The 20,573-nt window shown below is 34.1% G+C and overlaps 1 pseudogene; it reads right to left on the bottom strand.

The window, feature by feature from the left end:
* The window catches only part of LOC129229288 (sialin-like), a 94,190-nt pseudogene that overhangs the window by 71,657 nt on the left and 1,960 nt on the right, over positions 1 to 20,573 (bottom strand).

Raw genomic sequence — 20,573 nt, 5'->3', positions numbered from 1 at the left:
TCTAAGAATGTAGTATTACTGACATAAGCTTCTGTTGACTATGCACACTCATTTTATTCGATTTTGGAAGGAAAATTCATACAGTCACTTTTTTATAATGAAAAAAAAATACTTTGAGTATGTTGCATTTTTAAGAAAAATGTCGGAATTTTTTCGAAGATTAGAGAACGTGTGATGACAGAGGGGTCTGACACTAGACCTGAAAATAAACCCTTACCACTTTCTACTGCATGTCTTACTTTGGCAACTAAATAAAATAGTCAAACCACCACTTTTTAAAAATCTAACCGACCACAGATAAATTACCACTTCACTGTTTTGTTTTTCAAAACAAGTCATTTCATTTTTTTTTCTTAGTTTTTGACGTAGAAGCGTTTCTGAACGATCACATAGTATCGCCAAAGAATAATAATAATAAAAAAAAAAAAAAACAAGCAAATGAAGTGATGTGATATGCTACTGATGTGAATTTTTCATTAGGCCAATTTTCAACTTATAAAACATATTTATAGAACTTTTTAAAGGTACTATACATTCTATACTCTACAATACTAAAACCAGATATTTTTTCCTTCAAATGACATAATCCATTATCATGTTTATTTTAATCTTAGTTATGAAAAACAAAAACTTTGATCAAAAAGTCACTCCTTGTAGCTCGTCGCATTTCTACTCCAAACCAATCAACTATATTCACGTCACTCTTCTACTGCACATCTAAGCAAAAGCTAGAAAATGTTTTTTGGTTTCGTAAAAAAAAAAAAAAAATTCTGGATAATTTAGTTGCCACTTATTTTGTCAGTCAAACTAAAAAGGTCTTCCAACTACTGGCGTCTAACTAAAAACCTAAATTTTCAGGTATGCCTGAGGTAGTAATATGGAGCTTTACGTTTCCTTAAAAGTCGAATATTTAGTTTAATATTCATAGCAACAGTATATTGTTAAAGACGTCTGCAGTGTGTTTATTCAATAAATTTAGTAGTTTATATCTCTACCTAATTAGCACATAAAAATGTTTGAAAAGAATATTTTACTATGAATAATTTTTTTGAAATATTTAATGAACTAACCGAAGACGTAAAAGACAGAAGGCTAACCGCTAAGGAAATTTGAGGAACTAAGGTAACCTTAAAAAAACTAGGGCAACTACGGTCCCCATAGGTCCACCACCGTAGACTAGGGTAGCGAGACAGCTTCGCTGGCACTTGGGAGCCCAGCGTCCTAGTAGTGAAATCATGGCGGGGTATGTTACACCCTGGAAAATAAATAACTTAAATATACAAACAACGATACAATCTGGAGGGAGATTTACAGCCATTTAGATAGAAAATGGACTAAGGTTTAAGACATATATATGCAGCAACAAAAACAGTTAAAGGAAATTCTGAGCTAAGGGAAGTATTTAGTATTCTGTTACCTTTGTCTAAATTTTGTAGTAAGTCCCGATAATATTTATCAGTAAAAATCTTGGAGTAGAAAACGAAGCGAAAGCAATATTCTTATTTTAAAAAAAGTTTTTAATTTTTAACATACATACTATACTAAGGCTTTTCAATATTCAAATGATAGCCCTAATAACATTTAAACTGGCATATTACAGCTATTTTTAGGACAGTTAATATGTTTAATTGCCTTTTCAGTTTTCTTTTTTCAATCTGTTGCCAGTTAAACTAGTGTAATCGCACAAACGGGTATTTGGGCCAAAAAGATGGCCAAAAATCGAAATTGCAAACTTTACTGGTTATTGTCGGTCCTAAGCATCAAAATAGGTAAATAAACATGGCAGTATGTGAAAACGTTCTTTTTTTCGCTCAGAAACTAACCATAAAAATTTACCAGCAGTCAGAACTTAACATTTTTATGATTCAATTGTCCTTGTTTGGGATCCCCCCCCCCCATTCAAGCTTTTCAACAAACCTTCATTGTTTTATTTTTCACGTTGAAAGTGATATTAGACGAAACATTTTCTATTGAAGGGCTCGAGCAAGGTTTGTACTCTATTGTTCATCAGTTTATATGTATATATTTTTATTTTTTATTTTAATGCCTTTCTTCAAGCCTCAATTTTTTTCTTGTAAGACAATGTTTTTAAATATTCTGTTCTCATTTGTACTACTGCCAATTTTTCCTATAATACTGTCTATTTTGACAAACTGCAGCAAAAGTTTGCACGAGGTTGCTCTATTTTTAGCTTTATTATTTTTCTGTGCAAACTATTAATTTCATAAATTTTTCTTTTTTCGGTTATTTTTGGGTTCACAAGTTTCAGTCTGGTGCATAAATTAAAACAACTACAGGATATCATAAATTAGACTATAGAAAGACAATTTGATGCTACTGACCGAATTCAAAGTCAGACCCAGAAATGAAACTGGGTGATATTTTTCAATTTCGATATTTTCTAGAGAAATCCATAAATTCAGCTAGTTCCAATTCTTTTTACTTGAACTTTGCATCAAATAGCCTTTATGTACTGTCTTTTATAATATTGTGTAGTTGCTTTTGAGTAGTACTCATGACTGAAGCCATATAATCTAAAAATAATCGAGAAAGCTCAAAATTATGAAAATAATAATGTGTTCTATTTATAGCTTTATAATTTTTTCGGGCAAACTCGGGCAAACTTTTGCTGCAGATTATCAAAGTAGAAATTGTAAAGTAACATATGGTGTAGCTTAGAAGTAGTGCAAATGAGTACAGTTTTTAAAAACATGAATCATTACATAAAAAATTTCCAAAAATGGATGATATTTTTGTGGGGCTTCAAGAATTGCATTTAAAAAATACTTAGTCTTAAAAAGTAAAAATTGATAAATAATTGAATACAAAGCTTTCCCAAGCGCACCCATGATAAATTTTTCTCCTGATATAATTTTAACGCGAAAAATAAGACTTTAACTGTTTATTGAAAATCTCGAATGTAGTAAACAAAGACAACCGAATCATCAATGTGCTAAGTTCCGACTGCTGGCAAATTTTTATGGATAGTTTCAATGAAAAAGAACACTTCCACATAATGGCATGTTTATCCAACTATTTTGAGACTTAAGGCAGACACAAATCAGCAAAGTTAACATTTCGACTTTTGGCCAGCGTTTTGGCTTAAATAACCCTCTGTGCGACGCTTACTTGACTTAGAACTTATCATTTGAGACTCATACAATAACATACCTCTCCCAGTCCCTGTATGAACCTTGCAGGAATAAGTGCGTAGATATTTCACCGGGCTGCCAGAAAGGTGAGCAGAGTGAAGATGGAAGTTAAGAGAATCCCTATTCCGAACAGCAGCCACTTAACGCCCCATTTTTTAGCAGCAATGGCACCAGGTATTTGTGTAACAACGTAGCTGTAGAAAAAGGAGCTCAGAATCAGTCCTTGAGTGTCCGAGTCCAAGTCGAATTCCTTGCGAATCTGGAAGGAAAAGAAAAAACGTACATTCAATCTCTTTTCACATTCCCAATTCATTATGTGCATTAAACTTCTTGGCCGCAAGGCCACGCCTATTCAAAGCTCTATAGATCAGCAGTGGTGGGTTTAAGGATTTAGGGGCTCGTCACAGTACATTTGTGGAGACCCCTTTGTTCCACGCACAGAATCACAGAAATCTATTACACAGAACCATGTAAAATATTTATCATGTGCGTTTTTGAATACCTTCGAGGCCTTAAAGCTGGTATTAGTAACTGGAGGAGGTAAGTGCAATCATTATCTTAGGAAAAGGTGAGGCAAAGATATCAAGCACATGGTTCAACTTTGACAAATGAAAGACACGTTTTACATGAAACGAATGGAGGAAACCTGATTTCTTCTCATTCTTTACTTTCAGATGTATCACATGACTTGGGATCCTTGCAACAAGATTATTCCTTCTCATTGTTCGAGCCCCCTTTGTTCGTGAGGACCCCTTGCAATTGCGACATGGTAAATATGCCACAGTAGACCAGCCAGAATACAGTCGGGTTTTCCGCAAAAAGTATAAAACGTTTAAAACCACAGTCAACCTAGAAGGCCATATTTCCCAAGGAAACTTGCATTCCATAATGTCACGATCATGACTTATAAATGAGACAGTTATTTTAAGTTATTATTACCCTGTATTAGGACAGTTTTTAGACGGTTATTACCCATCTTTGCCATCGGAAGGACTGACCTGTACCAATTCCTAATCACAGAATTCCCTTTGAAAATCCCTGAATTTTTATTCATTCATTTCCATTCCTCCATTTAGTAATTCCATGATATTTATTCATTCATTCACTTATTTTCTTATTCATTCACTCTTTTACTAGGTCACTTATTTTTTCTTCATACATTAATTAATTAATTTAATTTTCAGCTTGTTTCAGCATCTTTTCATTTATTCATTAAACCTTTTATTTACTGATTCACTTGATCAAAAATATTCTCTATAATTGAATAGAAAATATTTTATTAGAAAAATATTTTATTTTTCACTGTGCCTCATAGAAAAAAAAAACGAAAATTTTACACTTTTTTTGGAGGCGCGAATTTACTGCAAAAAAAAAAAAAAAAATGTAAGTTTTATAAAAAAAAATAGAATGTTCATTTTTACGTACTGGAATTTTCAAAATAAATTTCCAATTTCTTTATGTTAAAAAAGCTCAATCAACCTAACTATTTCACTTTGCCCCACATTCCCCTACATTAGAAAATTGAAATTCTTAGGCGATGCACTTCGAATACTTAATGATGTGCATTAACCGAAATTGCACCAAATATTAAACGAGTTTTCAGAACTGAGCAACATCAATCGTCTTATTGGCTACTTCTTTATTTCGTGACAAGTTGCTAAAAATCAAGTAGCGTCTTTGTATTAATGATTAAAATTTGTTTTAAAGTATTCCTTTTTCGAAATTTAATTTAAAAAATGCAATAGTTAATTTTTTTAGACTAAACTATAACAAATATTTTACCCACTTCATGGGTAATACTCTTAAAAAGGTTGGGAACCTTTTTAAGGAAGGAAAGGTGTCACACACAAAAAATTGTGTACTTACAGACGATAGCATTACATTGGAATAGTTTGTACTTTGTTGTAGGGTAAGGAGGTTGAGGCAGGCGACTTCTGGCCCTCCTTCAGACGGAACGACAGGGCGGGAATCTAGAATAGTCTTGCGTACCATGGCAACCATAACGACGATCAAACTCATCCTCAAGGCGTAGGAGAGGAAGTTGCCCAAGAAGCCGCACACTGTTATGATATACCTCGCTGGGATTGCTAGAAAACATGGAAGCTAAAATGACAGATGAAAACTAAAATGTTATTTTCAAAAATCGGATAGAGGGTAAAAATGCAAAAAAGATCATCAACAAAGGTTAAGTTTAATAGTAAAAATAGCACAGTATTAAGAATATTTTAATCGTGTGAAAGACGTAGTGAACAAGAAATCGCTGTGTGAAGAAACGTACAATGGTTTGTGAAAATATAATTTCAAGAAAAAAAAAACAATGCATGATGGGTATAAGAACTAAAGTTTCTAACAGCAGTATAAAAACGAGTAAGAGTATATATATAACACGAATAAATACCTTTGTGCTTGATAATTAAATGAATGGATTACGAACGTTTTTACACTGACTAGCAGTAACTGCATGGCGATGCCCGTGCTAAGAAGTTAAAAGTTCGTTGAAAAAAAAAAAAAAAAAATCCACACACCCCCCCCCCCCGCCCACTTTTTGATGTGAAAGTGTCATTTTTCTTCAACTAAAATGCGTACACACCTTTTCAAAAAACGTATTAAAGCCTCTTTGGAATTTAAAACTATTCGCCAAAACACATAAAAATATTAACAGTAGCTTTAAAACCCAAAATTATTCTTCAACTACATTGGTTTATGGCTTAACGTGCTAATAAACAATGCCCCCCCCCCCGTGTCCGTTTACCTTGCCGTGGTGGGGGGGGGCTTGCGGTGTGGTAAGTTCGGGGCGAGCTCTTGGGAGGAGTCGTGAACCCCCAGTTGCTCATACAGAATATCGGCGGGGAGAGACTTTTGTCTCATTCCCCCCCCCCCTTCCCTCATCACACTTATCAAAATCCGGACGAAAACCCCTAAGCCAAGGTGTGTCAACAGTGCCGATGGCTGCGTGGTACCGGGGGTAGTCGGTGCCTCAAACGGGAGTCTTCAGGGATAGCAGGCGAACCCTGTCGTACGCAGCCTTACCTCTGTGTAGGGGGACTACACAGGGGCTAGACCCCACATTTCCCCCTAGTTCCCCGGTTCATTTATGGAAGATAACAAAAATAATCCTTCTCCCCCTTGTGGGGAGCGTCAGAACGTATCGTTAAATGCTGCAAAATTTTTCATAATAAAGCGCAATGATCCAAATTTAAATCTAACTAAAGTTTCTCCATTTTTAATAAACAAAGCCTTAACGCATTTAATTGGTGAATATAAATCTGTTAAAAAGTTACGCAACGGCGAACTTTTAGTTGAAATAAAAGACAGCAAACAAATAAAACAAATAATGGATATAAAACAAATAGGCTCATATCTTGTCACTGTAACAGAACACAAAACTCTTAATTTTTCAAAAGGGATACTTTCGGAACCTGACCTTCTCTTTACACCCGAGGAGGAAATCTTGGAGGGATTGAAGGACCAAAACATAATTGCAGTAAAAAGGATCACCATAAAACGCAATGGCGAAATGATCAACACCAAACATATCATTCTCACATTTAACACACCCGTCCTCCCGCCACGTGTTAAAGCTGGCTACCTCTCTTGCCCAGTTAGGCCATATATCCCAAATCCGCTCCGGTGCTTTAAATGCCAGCGGTTTGGACATTCGAAGCTCTCGTGCCGTGGTACTGACACCTGTGCCAGGTGTGCAGAGCCCGGTCACGACAGTAATACATGTTCTAAGACCTACAAATGCGTAAACTGCAAGGGGGAACATCCTTCATACTCCAGATCATGCTTAAAATGGATCTCAGAAAAAGAAATTCAGGTGATTAAAACAACACAAAAAATATCCTATCCAGACGCAAGAAAATTGGTTGAATCTCGCACGCCAAAAACAGGCCTTTCATATGCCATCAAAAAGGTATTTAAATCTGCAAGCACACAAACAGATGCCCAATCTGAAACTTCAACTAATCCAAAAACAGTAAACACAGCCAAATCAAATAAACAAATTAATAGTCCAAAATCTTCTTTTAAGAAAACTAACCAAAATCAACAACAAAAACAAAAAACAAATACTGTATCTGTTACTCTTAATGAAAACATTCCAATCGCACAGAATTCGAAAAAACTTATTAAAAAAAAGGAAATTATGCAAACACGCGCTAAAATTGGGGTAGCCACTAAACAGAGGCCCCAAAAATATCATAATTTTAAAAAGGAGGACTTTTTGCTTTCCAGCAAAAAAGTCAAATTTACTAAATCCCACTTACTCCCCAAGAGGAAAAGGAGAATGTTGAATTCGAAGATCTTCCGCCATCAGACGATGAAGGGTGGACGGACCATCCTCCTTCATGAGCCGCTCTCCCTTCTTCCGGCCGTTCCTCCTTCCTTTTTTCTCCATGGCCCTGAGCATTCTTTCTTGGAATTGTCAGAGTTACTCGCATAATGTCACGGACATAAAAGTTCTTGTCGAATATCACCAACCGGCCATATTCTGTCTGCTGGAAACATTCCTATCGCCCACTGATAAACCGAGGTTGAAAGGTTTCGACATATACCGCAAGGACTACTTGTCAGGTGACCGTCGTTGTGGAGGAGTGGCTTTGCTAATCGCTAATGATTATGCATCTAGCCAGCTCAATATCAACACATCCCTGCAAGCAGTAGCTGCGCGCGTTCACCTTCACTCGCTGTTTACAATTTGTACTGTATATATTCCACCTTCTTACGACTTGAGAGGCGTGGAATTGCAAACACTTGTAGATCAACTTCCTCCCCCATACGTCATCTTGGGAGATTTCAATGGCCATAATCCTCTCTGTGGGAGTCCCGACTCCAACAGTAGAGGTTTAACAATAGAAAATTTTATCGAAGACAATGATCTTTGAATTCTTAACAATGGTGAAAACACTTATTTTCATCTTCCTACGCAGAATACTTCCTACGGCCATTTTCCGATCAGGATAACCTCTACTGGACGTTGCGGCAATCAGCAGCATCAGCAAGCCCGACTTCGCATTCATCGACATCGATGTAGCCGTAAGCCGAGTAACCGACATAATACTGACAGCAGCGAACGTTGCAATTCCAAGAACCACTAAAGGTAGGATCAAATTTCGTAAGCCTTGGTGGAACTTTGATTGTCAGGAGGCTCATAAGGCACAAAGAAAAGCATGGAGCACTTTTCGTCGGTATCCGACCACACAAAATCTTGTGGCACTTAAACGAGCTCGTGCTGAAGCTCGGAGGATTCGTCGAAAAAGCCAGCGGGACTCGTGGCAGGCCTATGTCAGCACAATCACGACGTCCACCCCATCTAAGACAGTGTGGGGTAAAATCAAAAAAAAATCTGGTAACTACAATACGTCTTGTGCTCCCATTCTTTAGAAAAATGGTCAACTTTTGTCGGATCACAAAGAGGTGGCTGACTACCTGGCGACTCATTTAGCAGAAGTCTCCAGTGCAAATAACTACTGCTCAAAATTTTTAACTATCAAATCACGCAAGGGACAAAGAGTTCTAGATTTTAATTCAAACATTTTTCATCAATACAACACAAAATTTACATTTCAAGAACTAGATATTGCTTTACAAAAATCAAAAAACACATCACCTGGCCCTGACGAAATACACAATAGTATGTTAAAAAACCTAAGCAGGTCTTCATTAGAAAATATTCTGCAACTATTTAATAGAATTTATTCTGAGTACAAATTCCCCAAATTCTGGAGCCAAGCAATAGTAATTCCTATTCTTAAACCAAACAAACTATCTGATAAACCCGAGAGTTACAGACCTATAGCCCTCACAAGCTGCCTTTGTAAAGTAATGGAGCGGATGGTAAACGCCAGGCTCATGTACATTTTGGAGTCGTACCATCTGCTATCTTCATATCAAAGTGGATTCAGGCGTGGCAGATGTACCATAGACAACCTACTGCTTCTCGAAACATCAATAAGAGAAGCATTTCTCAAACGAAAACATCTTGTGAGCGTATTTTTTGACATTGAAAAAGCATATGACCGTACCTAGAGATATGGCATCCTCAAAACCCTGCACGAGTATGGGTTACGAGGTAATCTACCCATCTTTCTCTCTAATTTTCAAAGAGATCGAACTTTTCAAGTACGTGTCAAGTCTGTTCTGTCAGATACCTTCATTCAAGAAGGAGTTCCCCAGGGAAGTGTACTAAGCGTAACTCTTTTTGTAATAGCAATCAACAACTTAATCGAACAACTGCCTCCCGCTGTCAAGGGTACCATGTTCGTTGATGACTTTCAAATTTCTTTCTCTTCATCGAACATGAGTATCATTGAGAGACAACTTCAAATCGCTATAAATAAAGTATCACAATGGGCAGAGGAAAATGGCTTCACTTTCTCTACTCAAAAAACCTTCTGCATCCACTTCTGCCGTAAAAGAGGGCTTCACCCTGATCCAAATTTTCTCCTTAACAATCAACCAATAGCTGTAAAAGACCAAGGAAAATTCCTTGGTCTCACACTTGATAATAAACTTAAATTTATACCGTATATACAAGAGTTAAAAAAGAAATGTTTACTGAAATTAAATATCCGTAAAGTCTTAGCGAACACTTCTTGGGGTGCTGATACAGAGTCTCTGTTAAGAATATACAGGGCTCTTATACGCCCAAAACTTGATTATGGTTGCCAAATTTATGGCTCCGCGGCAAAAAGCTATCTGAAAGCTCTCCATTCAGTACATAATCAGGCACTGCGCATCTGCACAGGCGCCTTCCGAACCTCACCTATCAACAGCCTCCATATTCTTGCTCATGAACAATCTTTAAACAATAGACGCCTCAAAATTTCCCTTAACTTCTTCTTCAAAATAAAACCTTATACTCATCACCCTTTACACCTTCATATTTTTAATCCATCTAATGTTGTCTTATTTCGTCATCGTCCTTCTGCAATCCCAACCTTTGGGATCCGAATGCGCAATGTTCTCTCAGATTTTCAGCTGTCGGATTTCAATACTCTCAATACAATAGAACTAATTGAACCATGGTGTGAAGTAAATACATCTACTATCAATGACCTCGCTAAATTCTCTAAAGAGACAACCCCAAATACTGCTTACCAGCAAATATTTTATGATACAAAAAGCAAATATTCGGACTATAAAGACATTTTTACTGACGGATCAAAAGCAAACGATCACGTCGGCTTTTCTTCAATAGTTGATGGTCACATTACGGCACAAAAGTTAAACCCATCTTGCTCTGTATTTACTTCAGAAATAAAAACCGTATCTACATCTCTCCAATCCATAACCCAATCCAATTAGAAAAAATGGGTGATATACACTGACTCAAAGAGTTCAGTGGAAGCCATCACTCACTGCAATAATAACAGCCACCCTATAGTCCTGCAATCATATCAATTATACAAAAAACTTATAAAAAGTCATTTTCATGTTCTCTTCTGTTGGATCCCTGGTCATGTGGGCATTGCAGGCAATGAAGCAGCCGATTCAGCTGTCAGAGCCGCAAGTATCCTGGTTGATGACACTGTCCCTTTTGATGACATTAAAAACGTCATTTCTGAACGTCTTAACACGCATTGGCAGCTGACGTGGAATCTTGAAACACAAAATAAATTGCATTCCATCCAGTCCTCGGCTAAAGGTTTCACATGTTTGCAACTTACCAGGAGAGAACAAGTATTATTAGCTCGACTTCGCATTGTTCATACAAGGTTCACTCATAAATACGTCTTATGTCGCGAACCAGCTCCAACGTGCATTTCATGTAATGTGAACAGACAGTGTTACATATTTTAAGTAACTGCCCAAATTTTAACCAAATACGTTTTAAATATTTTAATAATTTGAACCCCTCTTTGAAGGAGTTGCTTGGGGACCCACCCCATCGCAATTTATACTCCTTCCTCCAGGAGATTGGATTCTCCCTTTTAATTTAGTGTTTGTGCCGTCAAAATGTGATTTTTGTCTTTTTCTTGTTATTCAAGGTTTTTTTTATCAACATATTATTTCATGCGTTATTTAAATGTTTTTAATGCCAGCATGATTTTTAATACTTATTTTAAACTACCCATGTTTATAACTTTCAATTGAAAACACGCTTACTTTTATATTTATCTATAGAATTTATTCCAACAAATCGTTTGGCGCAGTATAGCCCTTAAGGGCTCTTGCGCCATAAAAAATAAACAAACCAAACCAAATAAACAATGCTACAATAAAAACGTTATGAAGAGCAATCACAATTGAATAATACGACAAATCAAATTATGTACTTAGATAAGTAACTATCTTCAACTATGAGAACAAAAACAAACGATAAAGAAATAAGGAAAGCAAAACTTATTAGAAAAATCCTACAAAATCAAATTATGTACATGAACAGGAAAAAAAAACGTATTCAAAAATCTGTTCGCTGATCACAACAGCGTAGCATGGGCATGGTTCCTCACGGCTATCGACACTGTCGGCCAGCGCCCTCTCCAAGAGTTAACTTACCCCGCCATTTTTTAGGAATTCATAGAACTAAACTTACCACGCCATCTATTAGGAATTCATAGAACTAAACAATTAAGCATTTAATTTGCAATTACAAATATTTCTATCAATCTGATTAAAACAATAGCCTATAGCCTTCCTCAATAAATGGACTATTCAACACCAAAATAAAATTTTAATTCGAACCAGTAATTCCTGAGAGTATCGCGTTCAAGCAAACAAATTCTTCAGCTTTATAATATTAGAAAAGATATAAATTTTCCCGTTTTCATGACGTTTTTTATTGCTGTTGCACTCCTATTCGTCATAGCGTGATGTTACACAGCCTATAGCCTTCCTCAATGATTTGGACTATTCAACACAAAAAGAATTTTTTAATTCAAACCAGTAGTTCCAGAGATTAGCGCGTTCAAACAAACAAACTCACTCTTCAGCTTTATATTATTAATTAATTAATTAATAATAAAAATAAGACAGTAATACGCATATATATATATATATATATATATATATATATATATATATATATATATTTCCTTTTCACAAATAATTTTTAGCATCGTTTAGGATTTTCTCCGAAAAGTACCCTCGAGATTTGCCTAATGGATGGAACCTACGCCCACTGGATCGCGAAGCCCGACCTTTAGGTAGAGCCATGGTAGCTACACATACTCTGCGTTCCAAGCATTTTATATTATAACTAGCATTTCCGTGCCCGGCATTGCTTGGGTAATAGAATTAGCAGGGGATAACAGTGCTTGGTGCACCTAGTTACAAAACTCCCTCATAATAGTTACTTATTACCTATATTTTTTCTCATTTTCGGAGGCTCCCGGGGCCACAGGACTCCTTATATATGTGCCCTTGTCCTTAACCGATCCTTAACTGTCATTAACGATCGTTTTGAAGTATTGATTTTCTTTGCAAACGCAGGCCATCCACATTAAATTGTTATACCTATGTTTAAGCAAGAACTTCTTTGTATACAACATTTTTGTGGGTTTTTTCTGGTGTTAAAATTATTAAGCTGCCAGCTAAGCGGCTATTTTACAGGACCGAGGACATTAAAATTCACATTCTAAATCAGTACTATGCAAACAAACTGCAAAAAATCACTCATTTACTTTTACGATGTGAAATAAAACTTAAATGCTTTACATATTTTATCTGTGATGTTCTTAAAAACTTCTTTTCCAGTTTTGAAAAATTGAAAGCAAAAGACAGAAACATTATTATTTGACTTGAGAAAAGCCACGAAGAATCAGGTGGGAAACAAAAACAATATCAAATTTAAAATTCGCTATCGACCAAAAGTTGAGATGAAGTACTGATTAAAGATTTGAATGGAGGAAAGCCTTCGAAAATAAGGGATTTAAATTTCAATTACATGTTTTAATTTCACAGTAATTATGCGGTTTTAATTAATTTCTCCCGAACTAATTTATGTTTCTAAAAATCCTTTCTTAGTGGAAACTTTCGTAATCATGTGGACATGCCTGCCAAATTTCAAGTCTGAGGCTTCAGCGGTATTGCCTGTGCGTTGATATATATATGTTATCTCAGGACATTGATTTTTATATATATAGATAAAAAAAAATTCAGTTTTCATAATATTTTTTATTGCTGCTTCACTCCTATTAGTCATAGCGTGATGTTACATAGCTTATAGCCTTCCTTAATGAATGGACTGTTCAACACAAAAATAATTTTTCAATTCGAACCAGTAGTTCCTGAGATCAGTGCGTTCAAAAAAACAAACTCTACAGCTTTATATAATTAGTATAGATGAAGAGAATTAAAAAGTCAGTAATCCAACGTTATTAAGCACAAAACTTGCAAATGATTGCAGACACGTGTTTCGGTGTTATAAGGAACACCTTTTTCAATGCAAAGAAGTGTGAGCTTTTGGATGAAAAGTCATCCGAGAAAAGCAACATGGTGGAACAGGAGAAAGTATAAATATCAAAAAATAGAAATTAAACAAAACAAAAAAGATAAAATGACACCTGGAGACAAAATTTATTATATAATTCCATCAGGAAAAAAAAAACCGTTAAGTAATAAATTTTAAAAGAAAACCCATAAACAATGCAAAAAGTCCAAAAATGAAACCACTCATAATAAATTAGCAATAAATTTACCAGCGGGAAAAAACTATGTATGGAAGCAATGTATCAAAGGGAGAAATGCAGAAAAAAAAAACAGATTGAAAGATAAACATATTGGAATTAGTTAATCACAAAACGAAATAAGAAAGCAAAAAATGAAAGTAAGAAATGTACGACGTTTACATAAAAATAATAGAAAATCTAAACCAATTTTAACAAAGGAGTCCACACAGAGGAAAAATAGGGAATTGCAGTAAGCTCGTTAACTAAATTAGAACGGTTCCTCAGGATGTGGAAAGATTCCCAAAAATCAAGATCCAACGAATTGGGGCATTTTTGGATAATTTGATAAGAGTTAAAATCAAAAGAGTGATTCGATTCCCAACAGTGTTGAGCAATACTGGATTTGTTCAGCTGTTGTTTTCTCACATAGCTTTGATGTTCTTTTAACCGAAATTTCAAAGAACGGCGGGTCTGTCCGATGTATCCGAGTCCGTAATTGCAAACAATTTTATAGATCCCACAGCAATTAAGAGGGTGAATAGAATCTTTAAGAGAAGAGAAAGAAAGTTTATTAATAGGAGAAAATACCACTTGGAATTGGAATCGCTTCAGAATCTTAGCAACCTGAAAACTGATACCAGGGAAGAAAGGCAGAACAACTAAATTCTTAGTGTTAAAAGTTCTATTTTGAACAACATTTTGAGATTTTTTGCAAAGTTTTTTATAAATGGAATCAACTAAGGTGGGCGAATAGTCTCTATCAACAGCAACAGCTCTTAAATAGTTAAGTTCCGCATTAAGAAGCTCAGGTGAAGAACAAATATTCATTGCACGATAAACATATGTGTTGAAAGCTGAATATTTTTGATTAGGAGGGTGAGACGATAATCTATGTGGGGGTAAGGAAACAGCAAAAGGTTTGCGATAAACCGTAGTTTCAAAACCGGACTCAGTTCAAGAAACGAGAACATCCAGCAATGGAAGGCAATTATTCTGTTCTTTTTCACAAGAGAATTGAATATGAGGATCAATGGAATTTAAAATAAAGCATCATCAATGCTTAGTTGATCGTGGTTCATAAGAACAAAACAGTCATCAACATAGCGAACATAGAATTGAATGCTCTAACAATGGAATATGAAAAGTTAGAGCAAAACCACATTATGATACTTATATAAAATAATATGCTGAAAAAATTAACTAATAACAAAGATTTGTAAAATCTTGTGATGTTTTGTCATCGAATTATGTAATTGGCACTATCGGGCGTAGCCAAATCTTTGCCGAAGCAGAAGAATACATTTGGCTCCGTATAGGCTCACTGGTTTTGGCTTCGAGTAGTCATAACATTGTGTCAGTCAACGTACACTGACTGAAATGCTGCAGTTAAGTAAAAATTCAATTGTAATTTTCATGAAACCCATTATAATGAAATCTTGTACTTCATTCAGTTCCTCAGACAGCTGAATACAAAATGCAAGTTGACATAAAAGTGTTAACATAAGTTAGTGCTTTTTTTCTTTCATGCATGTTTCAAGGTCCCAATTTAAGCTCAACATGTTTTCGATACCAGCTTTCACAGCAAGTTTTTTTTTTTATCTTATAATACAAATTAAAACTGAAACGGGACTCGTTTGGAGAAATACTAAAATAGAAACGAATCTTGAATTACTGAACCCATTCGTATGTGAGCAAAGTAAGAATTTTAAAAATAAGTTGATCATTTACCCAGGATCCGAGGGACCCAGAATCAGCCTTATTCGTTCGAGTTAAAGAATATGAAACTATTTTTCTTTTTAAATTACAATAGTTTTAAGAATCAGTCTTAGCTCCACCAGTGACATGACTCTGGTATGTCGCCCCGTTTTGTCCTCCTCACAAACATTTGTGAGGTTTGTGATTGTGTCCACCTGACAACATTTTAAAATTAATTATAATACAATTCATACGCCTGACCTTTACTTGATATGGTATGAGAATATATCCTCATTCTTTCCTTCGAACCATCTCAAAATTTGTTTAGTGTAAATCATTAAGATCCAAACACACGTAAAAAATTAAAGGGTGTAAAACATCAAAGTTCAAATAAATTCTCCATCACACACGTGTGAAAAATGAGTCATTTTGCATATTCATATCAATTATTCGACCACTCACACATTACAAATTATAATCAGATAACTATGAAACTATGATGTGAAATATGAAATAATTTCTCAGAGATTAGTAGCTACTAAATATTTTAATTTGTCAAAAATCGAATAAATATAGATCATTTTTGACGTCCATAACTTATTAATAAGAATATTTTAAATCTTGGTTTATCTGAGCTTTAGTCTTCGACCATTTTAAAGCTAAAGTTTAGTTGTAAAGAGTGTCGACTCTTTGACCACCTCGAAGAAATGGTACAATGGATCATGCAAAAAAAAAAAAAAACTATTAGAATAAAAGTTTGTACAAAAACATTAGGTCTGGTGGGGTAAAGTGGTCATAAAATCGTAGGTTTTCAACTTAGGTGGAAAATAAATGCAACAAATTCTTTAAAAACTTCAACTTTTTTTGTTGATATTTTACATTGCATTATTAAAGAACACGGTACATTAAATTTTAGGAAGAAAAATATTGATTTTATTAGTTTTATAGAACTTTCTTTTCCCTATGTTTTTATGACCACTTTACCCCATGGGGTGGGGGAAAGTGGTCATAGCATGGGGTAAAGTGGTCATAGTTAAAAATAGATGCAAAACCATTATAAAGAACCCTAATACTTGTATATTTCAGTTGTTTTTATAGTTACAAGTATATTCACGAGTACATGCGTGTATACAAGAATATATACGTGTCGTGTTATACACGAGTAAACACGTTCCTATATGAGTAGATACATAATAAATTAGATATGCCTACTCAAGTATATACGTGTGTATACGTGATTACCTACAGGAGTGTATACGTGTCTACATGAGTACGTAGGTGTCACATGTATATACGTGCCACGTATATGTAAGTGTCACGAGTATATATGCGTATAAACGAACATCATATGCGCGTATGCACTTGTATCTCGAGAAAATACGTGCATACTTGAGTATATATGTGTATAGTAGACGTATATACGCATATGTAAGTGTACATACATACATATACGGTATACACGAGTTAATTCGTGGATACATCTAGTGCGTCTTTGGGTACGTGTCTACTCACGTACATATAATATGGAAGCACGAGTATATGCGCATGTATACGTGTAAATACGATTATATAGCTGTATAGACGTATATACAGCCGTACGTGTATACACCAGTATATGTATGTATACACGAGAATATACGCTTATATACATGTCGGCTTACAGAGTGAATCTAAGCTCTTGGACAAAAATCAAAGGGGTGTGAGAGGGGAGGATAAGAAGCAAAGAATCATAAGGAAGTTATAATCACTGACGCGCTACATGCACACAAAGCCAGAAACTGATGGATGCAAAGCAGGGCACAAAATTGTTGCACAAAGGTGATTTTATCTAACATTTTAGTTTTTAAGAAATATTTAGAGCAGTTGATAAAAGTTACGGCCTGTAGTAGCTCTAATACACGCATCGCAACAAAGGCGCAGCGGCTGATGAAAGTTTTTCAAAAGTCTCGTTATTGCAACAGAGAGAGATCTGTGAATGCGACGCATGTATTACAGTTGAAGGCCGCAAATTTCATCAATCGCTTTAAAACTTTCTTAAGTCCTAAAATGTTGTGTAAAATTGTATTTGTGTAACATATATATATATATATATATATATATATATATATATATATATATATATATATATATATATATATATATATATATATATATATATAATTTTTTTTTTTTTTTTTTTGACTCCTTTTGCATCCATCAATTTCTGACTTTGCGTGCATGTAGCGCGTCAGCATTGTGTTTGTGACCACATGTTCCTTATTGATTCCTACTTCTTATCCTCTCCTCTAACACCTTTTAATAATTTGCTCAAGAATGTAAGCTCACCCTGTATACTTTTATATCATATGCTTGTATGTAAGTGTCTACTCGAGTACGTATGCGTATAGACGTGTCTACCTAAGTACGTAAGTGTTCTTATATATACGTGTTTACGAGTATAAGCGAGCATATACGTGTATAGTAGAATGTATGGCTGTATTGATAAAAAATACTTGCAGATACCCATATACGTATTTATTGGCGCATTTACGTGAATACGTCTATGTACATGTCTACACGAGTATATATGCGCATATATACGCATATACTCGTATATTTAACCCCGTTTACTGTAAAAACAATACATATTAAGTAAAATTAATATTTAATTTGTATCTGCCTCATACCTAAAGATGAAGTGACATTAGAAGAACAATATTCGTTAAGCCTAATATTATGACCACTTTACCCCATCTTACTTAAATTGTTCTAAAAAATTATCTAAAATAGATTCAGCTAACTGCTAATGAGTAAGAGTTCTTGAGACATGTAGGAAGCTTCCTGTACAGTCAATCTGTTCCTAATTCTAACAAACAAAATTTCCCAAGGATGTCAAAATAGGTGTTTAGATTTTAAAAATTTTCATGTTCACGCGAAATATTTTTTTTTACCGAACAAAATTTTGCCAGTTGTAAAATATTGTATTCAAAATGTAGTTTCTAACTGCCTTACTCTAAAATAAAATTTTCACATTCATTCAAACATTCATTTCCAAGCTATAGCCATTTATTTGACGTATGACCACTTTACCCCATTGACCACTTTCCCCCACCAGACCCAACTGATTTTAAGACTTTAATATTTTTTTACGTAATCAATAATGTGTTACTATTTTATGATATAATGTTGTTTTCTTTTGCTCTTTATTTTATTTGCTTTATTTATTTTATTTAGTTTTCAAAATAAACATATGTTTTGGGCCATCTGCTAATCAATATTTCGTTAAATTTTTTGAATTAAATGAATTAGAAGTTTCAGTTTGAAAACATTTCTCTGTTTAAACCTGCAGGTTCAGTTAACACAAAGCTTTATTTTTGAACCCCACGTTAAATGGACCAAGAAACATTTGACTTAAATTAAAATATCCGTTTAGCATATATAAGTAACTACGAAAGAAATACAAAGCTGTCTAGCGTAAAACCCAAATTCTTACCTGCTTCAGAAAAAAATTAACAACTATTCTAAAGAATGAATGCTTTAATATTATCAAAATTCACACATTATTCTAATTCAGATTGAAAGGCAAGTTATTAATTTCAAATGTAATCTCTTTCATTGAATTCCTAATCATAACTTCTAAAAGTATTTTTTTCATAGTTTAAAGCATTTGGCTCAAAAAAATAGTTCTACAATGATCCTAATCTGTGAAATGTTGAAGAATAATGGGACTTTAAAAATTAAAAAATCTTAGCCTGGAGATATTTAATGAAAGACACATAAGCAAAATGAAATGATTTAAGTAAAACTTTGTTATCTGTAGTCATTTAATGGCGAGATAAATCTCATTAATTTGAATTAAACATTGTTATTTATAACCTTAAGATACTAAAGGAAAGACTCGTTAGGAAAATGGAGAGGTTTAAGATGGAAATTATTTTCTCCAGTCTGAAGGTAGAGTTAACGATATGTAGATCAAAATAATTGAAATTAAAAAACTTACCGTCTGAAGATATTTAAGGACAATTGAGAAAACTAATTACTTAAATAAAAATAAGTCACCTATAGTCTGAAATATTTTAACAAAATCCAAATGAGGAAAATGTCAGTATTCCAACTAAAAACGGTTATTTATAGTTTGAAGACATTCAATAAAAATGGAATTATTTAAATTTATAATTGACTGCTATCTAAAGTTGTTTTAGAAATGATTCATGGTAAAAATGAAAATATTTCAAATAAAAGCTGTTACCTGTAGTCTACAGACATTTGAGAAAAATTTACTTAATTAAATTAAAAATTTATAGGCTGGAGACATTTAAAGAAAGACAAATGAGAAAAAAATAAATATTTTAATTTTAAAGTGTTATCGCTAGTATGAAGCCAGAGTTTTACGAAAAACAGATGAGGGAAATTTAGTTCTTTAAAAAAAATTGTTATGTATAAAGTATGAAGTTCATTAACTTCAGACTTTATCTAATGATTTAAATTAAAAATTCTTATTTGTTTGAAAACATGTATGGAAAAGATGTTTTAGAAACGATTCATGGTAAAAATGAAAATATTTCAAATAAAAACTGTTATCTGTAGTCTTAAGACATTAAAAAAAAAAAAGCATGCAAGAAAGGCACGTAAGAAAGTTGGCATCTCTAGTGTAAATACAGAGTTAAAGAATGACACTTGAGAAAAAATTTACTTAATAAAATTAAAAATGTATAGCCTGGAGATATTTAAAGAAAGGCAAATGAGAAAAAAATAAATATTTTAATTTTAAAGTGTTATTACTAGTATGAAGCAAGAGTTTTACGAAAAACAGATGCGAAAAAAGTTATTTTAGAGTCTCAAGATATTTGAAGACAAATGAGGGAAATTTAATTCTTTAAAAAAAATTGTCATCTATAAAGTCTGAAGTTCATTAATTTCAGACTTTATGTAATTATTTAAATTGAAAATTCTTATTTGTTTGAAAACATGGAAAGACAGTTTACCCCCAATTTCGCCGACATTGAACATTTCCTCCCCCCTTAAATATATTAAAAGATTAGATGGAAACAGAAAAACAGGCGGAAGGAATTTTCGTGTCAGTGAAATTGGGGAGAAAAATGTAATTATATAAACTGAAATTTGTTTTCTGTTG

The sequence above is a fragment of the Uloborus diversus genome, chromosome 9, assembly GCF_026930045.1.
Source record: "Uloborus diversus isolate 005 chromosome 9, Udiv.v.3.1, whole genome shotgun sequence".
NCBI classification, from domain to species: Eukaryota; Metazoa; Arthropoda; class Arachnida; order Araneae; family Uloboridae; genus Uloborus; species Uloborus diversus.
This window is presented reverse-complemented; position numbering and strand designations above follow the sequence as displayed.